The sequence below is a fragment of the Myotis daubentonii genome, chromosome 4, assembly GCF_963259705.1.
Source record: "Myotis daubentonii chromosome 4, mMyoDau2.1, whole genome shotgun sequence".
Lineage (NCBI taxonomy): Eukaryota > Metazoa > Chordata > Mammalia > Chiroptera > Vespertilionidae > Myotis > Myotis daubentonii.
This window is the reverse complement of record NC_081843.1, coordinates 9054891-9062961: the sequence shown is the minus strand read 5'-3', so window position 1 is coordinate 9062961 and position 8071 is coordinate 9054891.

The following is an 8071-nucleotide window of genomic DNA, read 5'->3' as shown; positions in this document are numbered from 1 at the left end:
CTATGATTTTCAAAGCCTTGTAAACCCATTCATGTGAGGCTAGCCTTTCCCATGCACTTCCTGGTCTTTCTCATAATACCTGTCCAGTCCCTAGTCCTCCACCTTCACCTTTCTGAGGTGACTAAGTGATGAATACCAAGAACCTACAACCAAGATTACTTTATCCAGCAAAGCTATCATTCAGAATTGAAGGTCAGATAAAGAGCTTCACAGATAAGGAAAAGCTAAAGGAGTTCATCACCACCAAACCAGTATTATATGAAATGCTGAAAGGTATCCTTTAAGAAGAGAAAGAAGAAGAAAAAGGTACAGATACAAATTATGAACAACAAATACACATCTATCAACAAGTGAATCTAAAAATCAAGTGAATAAATAATCTGATGAACAGAATGAACTGGTGATTATAATAGAATCAGGGGCATAGAAAGGGAGTGGACTGACTATTCTCGGTGGGGGGTGGGGGTGGGAAGGGGTGTGAGGGATGCGGGAAGAGACTGGACAAAAATCATACACCTATGGATGAGGACAGTGGGGGGGGGGGGGGGTAAGGGCAGAGGGTGGGGTGGGAACCGGGTGGAAGGGAGCTATGGGGAGAAAAAAGAGGAACAACTGTAATAATCTGAACAATAATGATTTAATATATAAAAAAAAGGCAAAAACCGCCCTAGCTGGTTTGGCTCAGTGGATAGAGCGTGGGCCTGCAGACCGAAGGGTCTGGGTTTGGTTGTTTTCAGGAGCACATACCTCGGTTGCAGGCTTCTCCCCAACCCAGGCCGTGCTCAGGACACGTGCAGGAGGCAACCAATGGGTGTGTTTCTCTCATATTGATATTTCTCTCTGCCTTCCCCTCTCTCTTTCTCTCTCACTAAGAAATCAATGGAAAAATAACCTGGAGTGAGGATTTAAAAAAAAGAAGGCAAAATCTGGAGACAGGGCACCAAATGCATGGGGCTAACCGTGGAAGGACAGCCCAGCAGCGTTGGACATTGGGTCTGGTCAGCCTCAGGAACACGGCAGCTATGAGAAAGAAAGAGGAGGGCCTTTGTGCTCCGAGCACAGATCATGTAGTGCTTTGGGAAGACCTCCATCTCGCTCCCATACACTCTAACTTTTACTAATAGACATTTTTGCTTGGGCCGCCCTCCCCAGTGCCCAGGCCAAGGGCCATGTTCAGGCCCCAGTGTCCGGGCACGAGTGAATCTTCACCATGTTTTCCTTTATTGAGGGAGCAGAGAAAGAGCCTGGGGAACCTGTGAGGGAAGGAACTTAAGGAAATGGGGCAGAAGACAAACCCTGGGCCTTTCGACCCTGCCCTGAAATGCCACAAATCACCCCTGAACTCAACAGACAAGTCTCCTGGACCTTCACTTTGGACACCTCGGGCCCCATCAGTTCTAGTTTACCCTATAAAGAGAGTTCTCCTTCAAAGGGGTCATACACCCCAGAACTCACACAGTGGTTCCAAGTGCAAATTCTGCAAGGACACAGCCTTCTTTATGGAACCTTCTGGAGGTTAGGACTCCAGAACACAGCCTACTTTATGGAGGCTTCTGGAGGTTAGGACTCCAGAACATAGCCTTCAAGGCATCTTTTGGAGGTTAGGATTGTAAAACACAGCCTTCTTTATGGTACAATTTCTGGAGTTAGGATGAAAAGCATAGCATTCATTATGGCAGAGTTTCTGGAGTTAGAATGAAAAACATAGCATTCCTTATGACAAACTTTCTGGAGTTAGGATGAAAAACATAGCATTCATTAAGGCACACTTTCTGGAGTTAGGATGAAAAGCATAGCATTCATTTTGGCACTCTCTGAAGTTAGGATAAAAAACATTGCTTTCATTTTGGCACTCTCTGAAGTTAGGGTGAAAAACATTGCATTTGTTTTGGCACTTTCTGGAGTTAGGATGAAAAACATAGCATTCATTATGGCACACGTTCTGGAGGTTAAAGTGAAAACATAGGATTCATTATGGCACAGTTCCTGGAGTTAGGATGAACAACATAACATTCATTATGGCACACTTTCAGGAGTTAGGATGAAAAACATAGCATTCATTATGGCACCTTCTGGATTTAGGATGAAATACATTGCATTCATTTTGGCACTTTCTGGAGTTAGGATGAAAAACATAGCATTCATTATGGCAAACTGTCTGGATTTAGGATAAAAACCATAGCATTCACTATGGCACCTTCTGCAGTTAGAATGAAAAACATAGCATGCATTATGACACACTTTCAGGAATTGGGATGAAAAACATAGCATTCATTTTGGCACACCTGAAGTTAGGATGAAAAATATTGCATTGGTTTTGGCACTCTCTGAAGTTAGGATGAAAAATATTGCATTGGTTTTGGCACTCTCTGAAGTTAGGATGAAAAACATTGCATTCCTTCTGGCAATCTCTTTTTTTTAAATCTTTATTAGTAAAGGTATTATAAATGTGTCCTTATCCCCCCCTCCATTAACCCCCCCCCCCCACTCATGCTCTCATCCCCCTGTTGTCCATGTCCATTGGTTTGGCTTATATGCATGCATATAAGTCCTTTGGTTGATCTCTTCCCCTTATCCCTTCCCTCCCCTACTTTCCCTCTGGGGAGTGATAGTCTGATCGCTGTTTCTCTGTCTTTGGATCTGTCCCTGTTTATCAGTCTATGTTGTTCTCTATAATCCACAAATGAGTGAGATCATGTGGTATTTATCTTTCTCTGACTGGCTTATTTCACTTAGCATAATGCTCTCCAGTTCATCCATGCTGTTGCAAAAGGCAAAAGTTCCTTCTTTCTTACCACAGCATAGTATTCCATTGCATAGATGTACCACAGTTTTCTAATCCACTCATCTGCTGATGGGCACTTAGGCTGTTTCCAAATCTTAGCTATGGTGAACTGTGCTTCTATGAACATAGGGGTGCATATATCCTTTCTGATTGGTGTTTCTGGTTTCTTGGGATATATTCCTAGAAGTGGGATCACTGGGTCAAATGGGAGTTCCATTTTTAGTTTTCTGAGGAAACTCCATACTGTTCTCCACAGTGGCTGCACCAGTCTGCATTCCCACCAGCAATGCAGAAGGGTTCCTTTTTCTCCACATCCTCTCCAACACTTGTTGTTTGTTGATTTGTTGATGATAGCCAGTCTGACAGGTGTGAGATGATACCGCATTGTCGTTTTGATTTTCATCTCTCATATAATTAGTGACTTTGAGCATGTTTTCATATGTATTTCGGCCTTCTGTATGTCCTCTTTCGAAAAGTGTCTATCTAAGTCCCTTGCCCATTTTTTGATTGGATTGTTTATCTTCCTATTGTTAAGTTTCATGAGTTCCCTGTAAATGTTGGAGATTAAACCCTTATCGGTGATATCATTGGCAAATATGTTCTCCCATGTAGTGGGTCTTCTTGTTGTTTTGTTGATGGTTTCCTTTGCTGTGCAAAAGCTTTTTAGATTGATGTAGTCCCATTTGTTTATTTTCTCTTTAGTTTCCATTGCCCTAGGAGCATTATCAGAGAAGAAATTCCTTCGGCATATGTTTGCGATTTCGCTGCCTGTGGATTCCTCTAGTATTTTTATGGCTTCCCGTCTTACATTTAAGTCTTTTATCAATTTTGAGTTTATTTTTGTGTATGGTGTGAGTTGGTGGTCTAGTTTCATCTTTTTGCATGTATCTGTCCAATTTTCCCAACACCATTTATTGAAGAGACTGACTTGACTCCACTGTATGCTCTTGCCTCCTTTGTCAAATATTAATTGGGCATAGTGGTTTGGGTAGATTTCTGGGTTCTCTATTCTATTCCATTGATCTATATGTCTGTTCTTGTGTCAGTACCAAGCTGTTTAAGAACAGTAGCTTTGTAATACAGTTTGATATCTGGTATTGAGATCCCACCAACTTTGTTCTTCTTTCTCAGGATTGCTGCAGCTCTTCGAGGTCTTTTTTTATTCCAGATGAATTTTTGGAACGTTCGTTCTAGATCTGTGAAATATGCTGTTGGTAATTTAATGAGGATTGCATTGAATCTATAGATTGCTTTGGGTAGTATGGACATTTTGATGATGTTGATTCTACCAATCCATGAACACGGTATGTTCTTCCATCTGTTTATGTCTTCCTCTATCTCTTTTTTCAGTATCTTGTAGTTTTTCGCATATGTCTTTTATCTCCTTAGTTAAGTTTATTCCTGGGTATCTTAATTTTTTTGGTGCGATGGTAAATGGGATTGCTTTTTTAGTCTCACTTTCTGTAAGTTCACTATTGGTGTAAAGAAATACCATGGATTTTTTGGCATTAATTTTGTATCCTGCTACATTGCCGAATTCACTTATTAAGACTAATAATTTTTTGGAGGGAGAACCAAGATGGCGGCATAGTTTAACGCCGGAGTTTGCTGCTTTGAACAACTACTTCAAAAGTGAAACTAAAAGACTGAACGGACATCACCCAGAACCACAGGAATGCTGGCTGAGTGGAAGTCCTACAACTAGGAGGAAAGAGAAACACATACGGACACTCAGAGGAAGCACAGTGCTGAAGTCAAATTCTGAGGTGCGGAGTGCACGCGGAGCGGGCTGGCGGCGGAGGGCGCGGTTGTTGTTTTCAATCGGGAGGGAGTCACAGACTCTGAGCTCCAGATACAGGTGAGTCTTTAGGGACCCAGACTCAAACGGGAGAAGCGGGACTATCTGGCTTCGGTCAGAGCGAGTGCAGCTTTCTCTCCCAGCTTTGCAGCGGGTGCTGGGACTCAGAGAGGCAGAGCCCCTGGGGACAGGACTGAGAGCCGCCATAACTGCTCTCTCCAGCCCACCCTGTTGATCCTGTGCGACCCGCCCTACCCAAGCCCTGCACAGAGGCATTTGCGGGATAGCCTCAGGCAAAGGCTAGATTAGCACCTCCCTAGAGGACAGAAGTTCTCTCACTGCTGACACAGCTGATTCTCATAGCCACTTGGCCTGGAGGTCAAACCCTCCCTGGTATTAGCTACAACAATCAAGATTTAACTATAAGACTGCGAACAAAGACCACTAGGGGGTGCACCAAGGAAGCATTACAAAATGCGGAGACAAAGAAACAGGACAAAATTGTCAATGGAAGATATAGAGTTCAGAACCACACTCTTAAGGTCTCTCAAGAACTGTTTAGAAGCCGCCGATAAACTTAATGAGATCTACAAGAAAACTAATGAGACCCTCGATGTTATATTGGGGAACCAACTAGAAATTAAGCATACACGGACTGAAATAACGAATATTATACAGACTCCCGACAGCAGACCAGAGGAGCGCAAGAATCAAGTCAATGATTTGAAATGCGAGGAAGCAAAAAACACCCAACCGGAAAAGCAAAATGAAAAAAGAATCCAAAAATACGAAGATAGTGTAAGGAGCCTCTGGGACAGCTTCAAGCGTACCAACATCAGAATTATAAGGGTGCCAGAAGATGAGAGAGAGCAAGATATTGAAAACCTATTTGAAGAAATATTGACAGAAAACTTCCCCTACCTGGTGAAAGAAATAGACTTACAGGTCCAGGAAGCGCAGAGAACCCCAAACAAAAGGAATCCAAAGAGGACCACACCAAGACACATCATAATTAAAATGCCAAGAGCAAAAGATAAAGAGAGAATCTTAAAAACAGCAAGAGAAAGTAACTCAGTTACCTACAAGGGAATACCCATACGACTGTCAGCTGATTTCTCAACAGAAACTTTGCAGGCCAGAAGGGAGTGGCAAGAAATATTCAAAGTGATGAATACCAAGAACCTACAACCAAGATTACTTTATCCAGCAAAACTATCATTCAGAATTGAAGGTCAGATAAAGAGCTTCACAGATAAGGAAAAGCTAAAGGAGTTCATCACCACCAAACCAGGATTACATGAAATGCTGAAAGGTATCCTTTAAGAAGAGGAAGAGGAAGAAAAAGGTAAAGATACAAATTATGAACAACAAATATGCATCTATCAACAAGTGAATCTAAGAATCAAGTGAATAAATAATCTGATGAACAGAATGAACTGGTGATTATAATAGAATCAGGGACATAGAAAGGGAATGGACTGACTATTCTTGGGGGGGAAAGGGGTGTGGGAGATTCGGGAAGAGACTGGACAAAAATTGTGCACCTATGGATGAGGACAGTGGGTGGGGTGTGAGGGCGGAGGGTGGGGCGGGAACTGGGAGGAGGGGAGTTATGGGGGGGGGGAAAGAGGAACAACTGTAATAATCTGAACAATAAAGATTTAATTAAAAAAAAAAGACTAATAATTTTTTGATGGAGTCTTTAGGGTTCTCTATGTACAGTATCATGTCATCTGCAAATAAGGAAAGTTTTATTTCTTCTTTTCCAATTTGGATGCCTTTTATTTCTTCTTCTTGTCTGATCGCAATGGCTAGTACTTCCAGTACTACGTTGAACAGGAGTGGTGAGAGGGGGCATCCCTGTCTTGTTCCTGTTTTTAGGGGGAATGGTTATAGTTTTTGCCCATTGATTATGATGTTGGCTGTGGGTTTGTCATTTATGGTTTTTATTATGTTGAGGTATGATCCTTCTATTCCTACCTTGCTGAGAGTTTTTATCAGGAAAGGGTGTTGAATTTTGTCAAAAGCTTTTTCTGCATCAATTGATATGATTATGTGGTTTTTTTTTCTCTCAATTTGTTTATGTGGTGTATTACGTTTATTGATTTGTGGATATTGTACCATCCTTGCATCCCTGGAATAAATACTACTTGGTCATGGTGTATGATCTTTCTGATGTACTGCTGGATCTGATTTGCTAGGATTTTGTTGAAGATTTTGGCATTTATGTTCATGAGGGATATTGGCCTGTAATTCTCTTTCATTGTGTTGTCTTTATCTGGTTTTGGTATTAGTGTGATGCTGGCTTCATAGAATGAGCTTGGAAGTGGTCCTTCTTCTTGAATTTTTTGTAGTAGTCTGAGGAGGATAGGTTTTATTTCTTCCTTGAATGTTTGGTAAAACTCCCCTGTGAAGCCATCTGGTCCTGGGCTTTTGTTTGCTGGAAGCTTTTTGATGACTGCTTCAATTTCCTGATTGGCCTATTGAGATTTTTAGCTTCTTCCTGATTAAGTTTTGGAAGGTTGTATTTTTCTAGGAATATGTCCATTTCCTCCAGGTTGTCTAGTTTGTTGGAGTAGAGTTGTTCATAGTATTTTCTAACAATCCTTTGTATTTCTGTGGGGTCTGTTGTTATTTCTCCTCTTTCATTTCTGATTTTGTTTATTTGGGTCCTCTCTCTTTGTTTCTTGGTGAGCCTGGCTAGAGGTTCATCAATCTTGTTTATCCTTTCAAAGAACCAGCTCTTGGTTTTGTTGATCATTTGTACTGTGTGGGGTTTTTTTGCCTCTATGTTGTTTATATCCGCTCTGATCTTTATTATTTCCTTCCTTCTGCTTACACTGGGCTTTTCTTGTTGCTCTCTTTCTAACTCTTTGAGTTGTAGGGTTAGGTAATTTATTCTCATTGTTTCTTGTTTCTTGCAGTAGGCTTGTAGAGCTATGAATGTCCCTCTCAAGACTGCTTTCGCTGTGTCCCATAGGTTTTGGATTGTTGTGTTTTCATTATCGTTTGTTGCCATGATGCTTTTTATTTCTTCTTTGATCTCTCTGGTAACCCAGTCATTGTTTAATAGCGTGCTATTTAGTCTCCATGTGTTTGATTTTTTTGGATTGTTTTTATTGTAGTTGATTTCCAGTTTTATGCCATTGTGGTCTGAGAAGATGCTTGATATGATTTCAATCTTCTTGAATTTGAAGAGACTTTGCCTGTGACCCAATATATGGTCTATCTTTGAAAATGACCCATGTGCACTTGAGAAGAATGTATATTCTGTGGCTTTGGGGTGAAATGTTCTGAAGATGTCAATTAATTCCATCTGATCTAGTGTGTCATTTAGGATTGATGTTTCTTTGCTGAGTTTTGTTTAGAGGATTTGTCCAGTAGTGATAATGGGGTGTTAAGGTCCCCTGCTATGATTGTGTTGCTGTCAATCTCTCCCTTGATCTCCTCCAGAAGATTTCTTATGTATTTGGGTGCTCCTATATTGG